Below are 10871 nucleotides of genomic sequence, written 5' to 3'. Positions count from 1 at the left end.
ACAACCAAATTGTCGACTAAGTTCCTGAACTAATACTTAACTGTCATACATTCTCCTTCAACTCTAGCTTCAAATAAATAATTGACCAGTGTAAAAGATATGTTTTAAAACTGTAATATGAATGTGGTTGAAAAATTACAGTCATACTCATTTATTCCTTTTGTATAACAGTACCTATCATCTATTTATTGTCTTCTCATATTGTAAGGATTTTTTTCTTTAGTTGTGTGTCTAATATGTATACAATAAATTAAAATATCTACATAACAATATTCCAGTGACATTCATTTCAACAAATAGGAAATGCAGTTTAATCAAAGTTAATAAGTTTGAAACTTGCCTTTGAAATATGGTGTGATTTGACTTGAGGTTTCAACACTTAAATGTATGCTTAATGGTATATATTTCCTTTTGAGAAATTACCTAAAAATTTCCCTTAATGCTTTTTTCCCTTCATATTTATATGAATGGCCCCAAATGTGCCATTTTGAAATGAACTTCAAGCTTGCCTATACTGTCAGCTTTATACAATTCACATTATCTGGTTCACTTGGCCGTATAACATAATGGCTTGAAATAACCAAGAGAGAAACTGTTCTATGTTTGGACAAGTTTTCATAGCATATTTTTCCTCTCTTCTCAACTTAAGGAAAATCTAAATAGTTCTAGTGCTTACGTTTACAACCATAGGTCTAACTTTTCATATGCTTCACAGCTATCATCTTTTCAGATGCCTAGGAACAGCTATTGTATCTTACCTAAGTTTTTTCCAAGCTAAGTGATCTCCAAAGGTGTGATAAGGTGTGTGAACTTTGAAGTCTAACAAACCTACATTCAAGATCTCAGTTCTTAACCTTCCTTTTTTTTTTATTTTTATTTTTTAAGATTGATTTAGTTATACAAGAGCTAGGGTACAGGCCAGATGCGTGGGAGGGAGAGAGGATTTACCAGAGACAGTGGGGAACAGAACAGGCAGACTGACAAAATACACTGCTGAGGGAAGCAGTGGGCGAGACAGGAGAGGTCTACTTCGCCATGTGGGATTCTCTCACGCTGGCCCGTATGGAGCCCGGTGCTGCAGAGGCTGCGGACAGCTTCACAGTGCGGCGCTCAACTGCCTGCTGCCACCAGGGAGGCCCTTACCTTCCTTTAAAGGCTATGTTGAACCTCATCTTTCTGAATGGTAAAATGGGGTTCCCTCCGGTTATTTGTACCAAGTTACCTGCACGATCCCCTGGTTGAAGCTTGACTATCCTTTCCAGAGATACCTGAAGTCACAACTAAGAATTATTCTTTTCTATGTAGCAGACCTGAAATATATATATATATGAGGCACCGGATTATGAGTATTGGAGAGCAAAAGTCACTAGTCAATATCCAAAGAAAAGCAGAGAGACTCCAGTGCCTGGGGGCTTTTAGAGATACCTCAGTTGTATATCCTAATGTATTTTTTTAAATACAAATAGAAGGGGCCTCCCTGGTCACCTATGGATTGCGTCTCAGTGCTATCACCAATGTCACCATGGAGGCGTGAGCTCAATCCCTGGTCATGGAGCAAGCATGGCAGGTATCTCCTGTCTTGCCAGCTGCTCCCCTTAGCAGTGTTCAGTAAATCTGCCTGCTCTACTCCCCACTTTGTCTCTGGTGAACCTACTCACCGCCCCCCTCCACCTCTGGCCTACACCCCAGTTCTTCTATAAAAATAAAATATTTAAAAAAAAATAACAAATATAAGCCCTCTCACAAGCTCACTATCCCTCTTAGTAACTAATACTATTATGGTAATCTTCAATGATCTCTGTAAATTTAGCACAGATATAATCACATATACACATTCACAGACATGTGTTTTGTGAGTTTAGTTTTGCTTTTTTAGTTGTAGATGGCACCATAATTCATGTATGGTCCTGCATCTTTTATTTCTAATTCACAAGCTCACAAGGAACTTTTGGTTGACATAAATGAATACTACATTAAAGCCATATTTGTAAATGTTAAGTGTTACATTTCAAAATTATAGAGAAAAGAATGGCTGTGACTCAGCAATCCACTTAGGGAACAAGAAATTTCAATCTACACCACTTGCAAAAATAAATTGTGGTTGGAATAAATTTAAGTAAGTATATTAGCAGGAAGTATAAAATGTTTATCCTTAGAACAGGGAGAGGATTTTATATTTGAGGTTCTTTAAAACTTAGTTTAATTGAAGTAACTAATTTACATAACTTTATGTTGAGGAGCACAGGCTTACACCTCTTCAAATGTAAACGCTGCACATCCACCACCAAAGTATAACCCTCCACCGAATCCATTTTGGATCCTCTCTGCCTTTGCTCCTACCCTTCTGGGTAACCTCAGTTGTGTAGTCTGAATCCAAGGGTGGGTTTTTTTGTTAGTTTTTTCAGACCTTTGTTTTGTTCCTCTATGTTACACATATGGGTGATATCTCCTGGTACTTGTCTTTCTCCTTCTGACTTATTTTGCTTAGTGTAATCCCTTCAACCCATCCATGTTGTGGCAAGTGGCAAGTTTAGAGAGGGTTTTCTTAAGCAAGACACTAAATTATTGGGAGCCATGCTACTCATGTCGTCTGACAAAAGTCCGGGCTTGGGGCAGATTTCTGAAAAATCAGGAATCTCGTTAGCTGACTCCAAGATTCTCCTCATTTGTTTATGGCTAGTTTCTACCATTGCTAAAAATACGCATTTAAAAGTAAAACTGCAAATACTGATCAATTACTCAATAACCAATTTGATGGCAAATGGCACTGCATAATACAATTATTACATTTTTTATAAAATTAGTCTTTCTCTGCCAAAAGGCAGTCAACATTTGGCCTTACATTAACAAGTAAAAAAACTTCTGGGAACAAAAGGCTGTAAACATCCCTTGGCCAAGTCTTTAATATGGAGATGTGGTCTTTTGAGGCAAGAGCTAATTGTAGAAGGAAATTCTATTACTTTAAAGATAGCAGTTGGGTGGCAGACGTGATCCATGCTCCAAGTGTAAGAACATTCCTGATGAGCCAGGAGGCGCCATAGCTAACTCCTGCTAAATTCTCCCTGTTTGTTTAGGGCTGATTCCCCTGGAGGTGACAACTGGTATGGTAGCTGTTAGAGTGTGCATTCAAGAATAAGTCAACAGCAATTTTATGACTGGTCGAGCTAAAACAATATAAATAATGATTTCTAAATAAAAGCCTTCTGTTTTTTACTTTAATCAATTAGTTATATGTTGGTCTAAGCTTTGTAGGTTAGTTAGAAAAAATTCCTTTGTCTCCATTCCCCCAGGTAACTTCCTGCCCTTTGTTTCCCTCAGCCCATAGTTAATCGTTCACCATGGCAAACTTAGAAATGTTAATTGTAGACACATACACTTTTTGCCAGTAATACAATAACTGTTAAATTGTTTAAAGTAAATAACTATTTTTAAAACATTTGTTTAGCAACTGTGCCTTCTTTAAGACAAAAAATAATAAATGTTACACCTCTGCCGGAAGGCAAACAGACCCTTGGCGGCTCCTGAAAAGGGACATGTGATAATTGTTATCTTCCTACCTTATGCTTGTGTACTCACGATTTGCTTAGTATAAATAAAGGACTGCTGAGACCTTCAGTAGGATGATGTCAGCACCCTGATCAAGTGTCTGAGTCTCCTCATTCCCTCTTCCCTTACCATTTTTCTCTACTATTGCGCCGACGCCTTCCCATCCTTCAGGAACCCCTGACACCCAGACTGCTGCGGCTGGCTCGCAACACTAAATGAATCTTGAGCAGACACTAAATGAATCTTTTTATACTGATGGAAAAGCTGGTGAAGCACAGACGTTCACAGCAGATAGTAGCTGTGGACCTAGTTTCACCTATTTGGGTAAAAGGGCAAGACATTCAAGGGCCAGACCAGTTTCTGCACTTCAGAGCTTCAAAATTCTGTAAGAAAAGGAACTGTGAAGCAAGATTTCTATGACCAACTGTCATTCAAGTTTGAGGACAAAACAAAAATTTAGACCGGCAAAGATTCAGCTTACCACACATGAACTTACCTGAAAATATTCCTAAAGGTAAATGTAAGATTGAAAAAATTGTCAACTAGACCATAAGAAAATTAAAAAAAAAATACAGGGAAGTCTATATAATTGTAAATTATAAAATATGAGCCTTTGGCAGCACATATAAAAAATTAGAAAAAAAAAAAAGATTAGCATGGCCCCTGCATAAGAATGACACAGAAGATTATGAAACATTCCATATTTTTAGAAAAAAGTTTTAAAAAATGAAAACACTCCAATAATTTCAACAGGAGAGCGGTGAAGGACATTTAAAAAAAAAAAAAAAAAAGGCTGAATTAAGGTTGATTTTTTTTTTTTTTTTCCAAAAATAGTTATCTTGGGTGACCATTTCATGGAAACTGACTTAGTCAGACTTAGTGACGCTGTGTCCTCACATACTGATGGAAACACTGGTGGCATATTTCCCAATCCGCCCCTGCTTGTTTGAACAAAGAGCAGGACTCCTGGCCTAATTTTCTTGGGTGTCTCCATCTGTTGCCCCAGATGATGCTAAATGGACAGATTCTCAGTTAAGACTTATTTTCCTCCTTTTTATCTGTTTCATATGCCAGAGCAGTTTCATGCCCGCTTGAAACTGCCCTCAGCACATCCCTGATGTCTGTACACATGGTTTCTAGTGGATCTCTACAAGGCTTAACTTACTCAAAAACTGAAGGACTATTAAATTATACCAATCTTTTTTTTCTCTATCAACAATTCCTGTAATTTGAAACAACTAATAGCACTTCAGGAAAATTAACTTTGAGAGTCAAAGATCATTGAGCATCACATCAGTTTAATATTTTGGGTTTTTTTTTTAAGATTTATTTTATTTATTTATGCATACAAGAGGTGAGGTGCAAACCAGAGATGTGGGGGATGAGAGGATTTACTAGAGACAGAGTGGGGAGCAGAACAGGCAGATCTACTGAAATACACTGCTAAGGGGAGCAGCAGGAGAGACAGGAGAGATCTGCTGCGCCATGTGGGTTAGCTCCCTGATTGGGGATCAAACTCATGCTGCAGTGGTTGTGGATAGTTTCATAGTGCTGAGACTTAAACCCTGTGCCACCAGGGAGGTCCAGTTTAATATTTGAAAATATTTGTTGTATCTACAATATCTTATCAGGACAGAAACTTGGCTCTGCAATCAGTTCCTACCTTCTTTCTGCACCAGGTTCACACACACACTGCAGTTCTGAGAGGTAATTTCTGCAACTGCCTACCATGTTATTATCACCTAAAGACTATAGCTCTCCCTCATTATTTTTTGGAGATTTTGAGTCTTCAACTAGATTGGTTCACAAACAGCAACAATTGTGTACCATCTCTCCTCACTCCATCTCAGGGACATTTTTAACGTCTGGAGACAGTTTTGATTTTCAAGACTGGGGACAAGGGAGACTGCTGATACCTAGTGGGTAGAGGTCAGAGATAGCAATAAAGAACCTGCAAAGCACAGGAAGACTCCACAACCCACCACTCCCCTCTCAAACTAAGTATTATCCAGACCAAACTATCAACCATGCTGAGGCTGAGAAACCCTGCACCGGATCACAGACTCTCCTAGTTAATGCCTTGTTATGGCTTCTTGGTCACTACCCTCCCTTCTCACTCCAACAAACTTTGCATTCAACTTCAGCAGCTGATTCCCAGGCACTGTGTGGACTTTGGCGTTGCCAAGAACTGCTCCTCCCCTGAGATTTTGATTTTATGCTCTCCTCTTCACAACTGCTCTTCTACCAGCTTCCCCTATCCTTTGCTACCTCTATACAAGTTCTTGAACTTTATTCAAATGCTCCCTTTCCCCCATCATGACTGTCTACACCAGAATTAGAAACAGTAATATAGTGCAAGCTACCAGTGGAATTTAAAATATTCTAGTAGCTATGGTTTAAAGGTAAAAAGAAACAGGTACAATTCCTTTTCATAATATATTTTATTTAACTCAATCTATTTCAAATATCTGTTCAGCATATAATTATAATATACAAAATTATTTTTTAAGGAGAAGGAAGTCTTAGTGTGTACTTTATACTGACAGCACATTTTGATTCACACTAGTCACTATTCCATTGCTCAACAGCCACACACGTAGCGACTACATGTTAGCTGGTGTCAATACCAACTTCACTTCTTTTTTAAATTTTTTAAAAATTATTTTTTAAAGATTTATTTATTTATTTATACAAGAACTGGGGTACAACCCAGATGTGTGGGAGGGTGAGAGGATTCACCAGAGACAGAGTGGGGAACAGAACAGGCAGACTGACGAAATACACTGCTGAGGGGAGCAGCGGGCGAGACAGGAGAGGTCTGCTGCGCCATGTGGGACCCTCGCTGGCCAGCACGGATCAAACCGGCGCTGCAGAGGCTGCGGACAGCTTCACAGTGCTGCGCTCAACTGCCTGCACCACCAGAGGAAGCCCAGCCAACTTCACTTCTTTCACAGGGTATCAGTATAGATACCAAGGTGGGTCACTTCAACACCCTTACCTTAGCACCCTAACTTTCTCATCCCAGTGTTCGTCAGTCTTGCTTCTCTGCTTAATCTCAATTTTGGATAAAGCCAGACTCCTCACTACTGTGGCTCCTGAGTCTCACTATAAACCACTCCAGGGCAATAATGTCAGAGAGATGTGTAGAGATGATTATACAACTATTGGCTTCATTCTGTAGCAACATTTGTTTCTTCTCATATTCTGACAACAATAATCAGAACTTCACTCCTCAGAATTTTACTGCATATTACTAATACATGTACATTTTGATTAAAAAAATAAACTTTCTGCTTCAAGATTTTTGCCCCAACACATGTACACCTTCATTTTCTGTTTCATAGAGAGAATTCAGATTCTGAAGAGTCCCTTTCCTTCTCTAACATCCATATACCTCCTTATCTCCTTGGGTCTCAGAAGCACATCTGTCTCCTGCCACACTCCCAGCACCAGAAGAATCAAACAAATAAAAGACCATGTGCCTTCCCTCTAGTCCAAGACTAACCCTCTTTCTGGACCCCAAAACCATTCTTTCAGTCTCAGTGAGACTTTCCTTGTCTCCCTGCCTCAGTATTTTCATCTTACTTTCTTTTCATTGCTTTATTATCCCTCAACAGATAACTATAATTTCCTCACGGATAAGATATTTTCATAATCTTGTGCTCCCTTCTACCCTTCATTATTGAAAGGTTCCGCGTAGTAAAGAAAAGAAGAGCCAGGCCAATTTTCTCACATGCAGGGGAAAATTTATTGCCCCCCCCAGGCGAGATTCACAGACCCAAGGTGAGGGTCAGTGAAGTCACCACCATTATCAGGGGAAGGCAGGTTTTTATAGGTTGGGGAGAGGGAAACCCCTGGCATGGAACTTTCAATTTTCACTTTTTCTCCTTCCCTTTATAGCTGAATTTTTCTTCCCCTTCTCCCCACTCCCCAGACCAGTTTCCAAGGGCTGTATTGATAAACATGCTTTGGAAAAGAAAGGTAATCCTGTTGCTTCCAAGTCAAAATGAAGAGCTATGTCCAGGGACACTCCAGAGCTACCAAAGGGGACTCATTCATAGATCCGCTGAAAGCAAAGGATTGGACCACCAATTCTTTGGGCTTCAACCATAGGCTTATTTCTTTCTCACATGACTTTCTTGAAAGTATCCTACATTTCATGATTCTGCTGACCACCCAACTCAATTACAGCAATTTAGCTTTTCCCTCATCATAGCATTGAAACAACTCTCTTCAAAATTACCCATGACTTCCGTTGCTAAATGCAGTGGAGCCCCTTCAGACTTTATAACGTGGTCGTCTTTGACACTATTTACCACTGCACCATCTCTTTGGCATTACTGCATGTTGTGGAAAAGAATAGGGTATAGGCCAGAGGACTGTGAAACAGTGGAGACTAGAACAGACAGATTTATTGAAATACACTGCTAAGAGAAGCAGCAGGCCAGATGGGAGAGGTCTGCACAGCAAGAAGGACTTGAGGCTCCTTTTTTAACCTGTATCGAGGACTTTTCATGACTGGGGAGATGATTTGGGTGGTTAGTGCTGGGATGGCTGGTCTTGGGCCTTGACCTTAACACAGAATGTATCCTGGCCCTCCTTCCACATTCTTGGTCAAAGTGATCTGTCTTATGACCTGGTTTCCATAGCAACCTTATCAATTCCCTTTTATCTATTCAAGCCTCCTAAACCTTCCTGCTGGGCAAGGGGTGGGGACTTAGTTTTAACTTGTTAAATGACACCCAACACTGCAATGCAGTGGTTAAGAGCCATATCCTGGAGCCACACCAACTGGGTTCTAATTATGAGTAGGAAATTTGGGACCTGAGGCAAGTTAAGAGCTCTTCTCTTACATAATAATGGTATCTATCTTTAGGGTTGTTTTGAAGATTAAGTGAATTCATAACTAACAATTATGGAGTCTTTACATGTATTTACATATATTAACTTAATCAAAACAGTGCTAGCTCCTAGTAACTTGTGTATGTTATCTATAATAATATTTTATTATTTTCAATCATTACTCAGCTCAAAAGCTCCCCTAGCTCTCACAGCTGGCAATAACTGCCGAGGAAAAAGGGCAGGGCACATCTGTTCTCCATCCCATCCTCATCAAGTCTATGTTCGCAGATTGTTTTGGGTTGAATTGTGTCCCCCTCCTCCCCCTCCCACCATAAAAGCTATGTTGGGGTCCTAATCCTAATCCCCAGTGCCTTTGCCAAGTAATCTAACATTTTGTACACGTTACAAATGTTGTTTTGCGTCTCCCTCCCACCCCCGCCCCCACGCCCAAGGTCACACAGTAAACTGAGTGCTGCGCTGTGAAATTTATAATCTGGGAATCTGGGGACAGAACTCATGTTACTGGGGGACACACTCCCTCCAAGGCTTTGTTTAAGACCAGCGTAGTACAGTTTCACAACGCGCCCTTGCTAGGCCCGGCGACTCCGAGAACAGCGCCGCCCGCCAGACCCAGGCGGCTTCCTGAGCACGAAACCTAGAGACGACTCGCGGCCCCGCCCGGCGGAAGCGCGCCAGGACCCGGGGTGCGAGCGGACTGTGATCGCCCGGGAGACGGAGAGCGGAGTCCCAGCGGCCCGCCGCCTCTGCAGGAAGGGGTGCAGCGGGTGATCGCGGCGTGCGGCGTTGGGGCAGGCAGTGCCTGCCCTGGGTGGGGCGAGGGGAAGACGTGCTTCTGGCGCTCGGGGCTCCGGGCCCCAGCTTCACCCAGGGCCTGGACGGCTCGCCTTGCGCGGGCAGCCCCCCCGCTGCCGCGGTGTTCCATACAAGATCTGGGGTGTAGGCCAGAGGTGCAGGGGGTGAGAGGATTCACCAGAGACAGAGTGGAGAGCAGAACAGGTGGATCTACTGAAATACACTGCTGAAGGGAGCAGCAGGTGAGACAGGAGAGGTCTGCTGCGCCATGTGGGTATCTCCCTGCCCGGGGATCGAACTTGTGCTTCGCAGGTGAGCGCAGGTTGGGGCTTCCAAGGCTGAGCCCGGTGATCTGGTGGAGTGGTCTCCCCTGTAGTATGGACATCCCGAGCGCATATTCCAAACTTAGCCTGTGTCTCACCTGTAATCCCACTTCTGGGTATTTGCATGTCACTTCCTTAGTTTGGGTTGGCATAGACGTGTAAAGGGACACTTTTACCACATTCAGAGTGTATTTTAATGATCTTATAGGTGTAATTTTAAATAACAGCGGGAAATGTGAACAGAAAGGACCAAAAGTGGTTTTCAGGGGAGAAAAGTCAGTGGTTGCTTGTCCATTACATAAAGTGAGGACTCCAAAAGGAAAAGAAAGAATAAAATATGAAAAAAGAAAAATGGCATCCTTGTGAAATCATATAATACTAGCAGTGATTTAGTGACAAATAACTTTTCTTCCGGCTCCCTAAATATACAGAAAGACCTAATATTCTTGAATTATTTTTCAAATCAGTGCGTCTGATTTGGCTATATGGGGAAATTATTTCTAGGGTCTCCTGCTAATTCTATGATACAAGTAAGTAATTCTATAATACAAGTACGTATGATGGATGGCAGTATTGCTGGTTTGGGTTTGTGATTTTTGCTTTACCTGCCATTTGTGCCTTGTAATTCTATGTGGTATGATTAAACAAGACAAAACAAAACAAAAAATAACACCAAGTAAGCTTTCCAGTTATCAAATTATTACTATAATGGAAAAAGCTGCTATTTATTGCAGGCCTCCTGTACATCAGGCAAAGTTTTAGAAAATTTATATTCAACTTTCTTATGTATTAAGCAATCCATCTAACCACTTCATCCTGGAAATACAGAAGTCCCAGACACCTTCAACTCAAAATGTCCCAAAAGAAACTTGTCTTCCTTTTCTTCGTACATTTCTTTTTTTTTTTTAAGATTTCTTTTTATTTTATTTATGCATATAAGATCTGGGGTGTAGGCCAGAGGTGCAGGGGGTGAGAGGATTCACCAGAGACAGAGCAGAGAGCAGAACAGGTGGATCTACTGAAATACACTGCTGAAGGGAGCAGCAGGTGAGACAGGAGAGATCTGCTGCGCCATGTGGGTATCTCCCTGACCGGAGTTCGAACTTGTGCTGTAGTGGCGGGCAATAACCTGACAGTGTTGAGGCTTTAACCACTGTGCCATGAGGTAGGCTTTCTTCCTGCATTTTCTACCTCTGCCACTCTCCTCTCTCCAGAAAAATCAAACAAAAAACCTGTCTTCTTGGACTGCTATCACCATTCACCTAGTTTCCACCAGAAAACTGGGAGTTTACCTTGCCCCCTTCTTATTTGTCCCCCATAAATATTATAACCAAAAATCTTGCTGAT

The sequence above is a fragment of the Talpa europaea genome (genome assembly GCF_964194135.1).
Source record: "Talpa europaea genome assembly, chromosome: 6".
In the NCBI taxonomy this organism is placed as follows: Eukaryota; Metazoa; Chordata; class Mammalia; order Eulipotyphla; family Talpidae; genus Talpa; species Talpa europaea.
The sequence above is the reverse complement of the archived record's forward strand: the minus strand, read 5'-3'. Positions refer to the sequence as shown.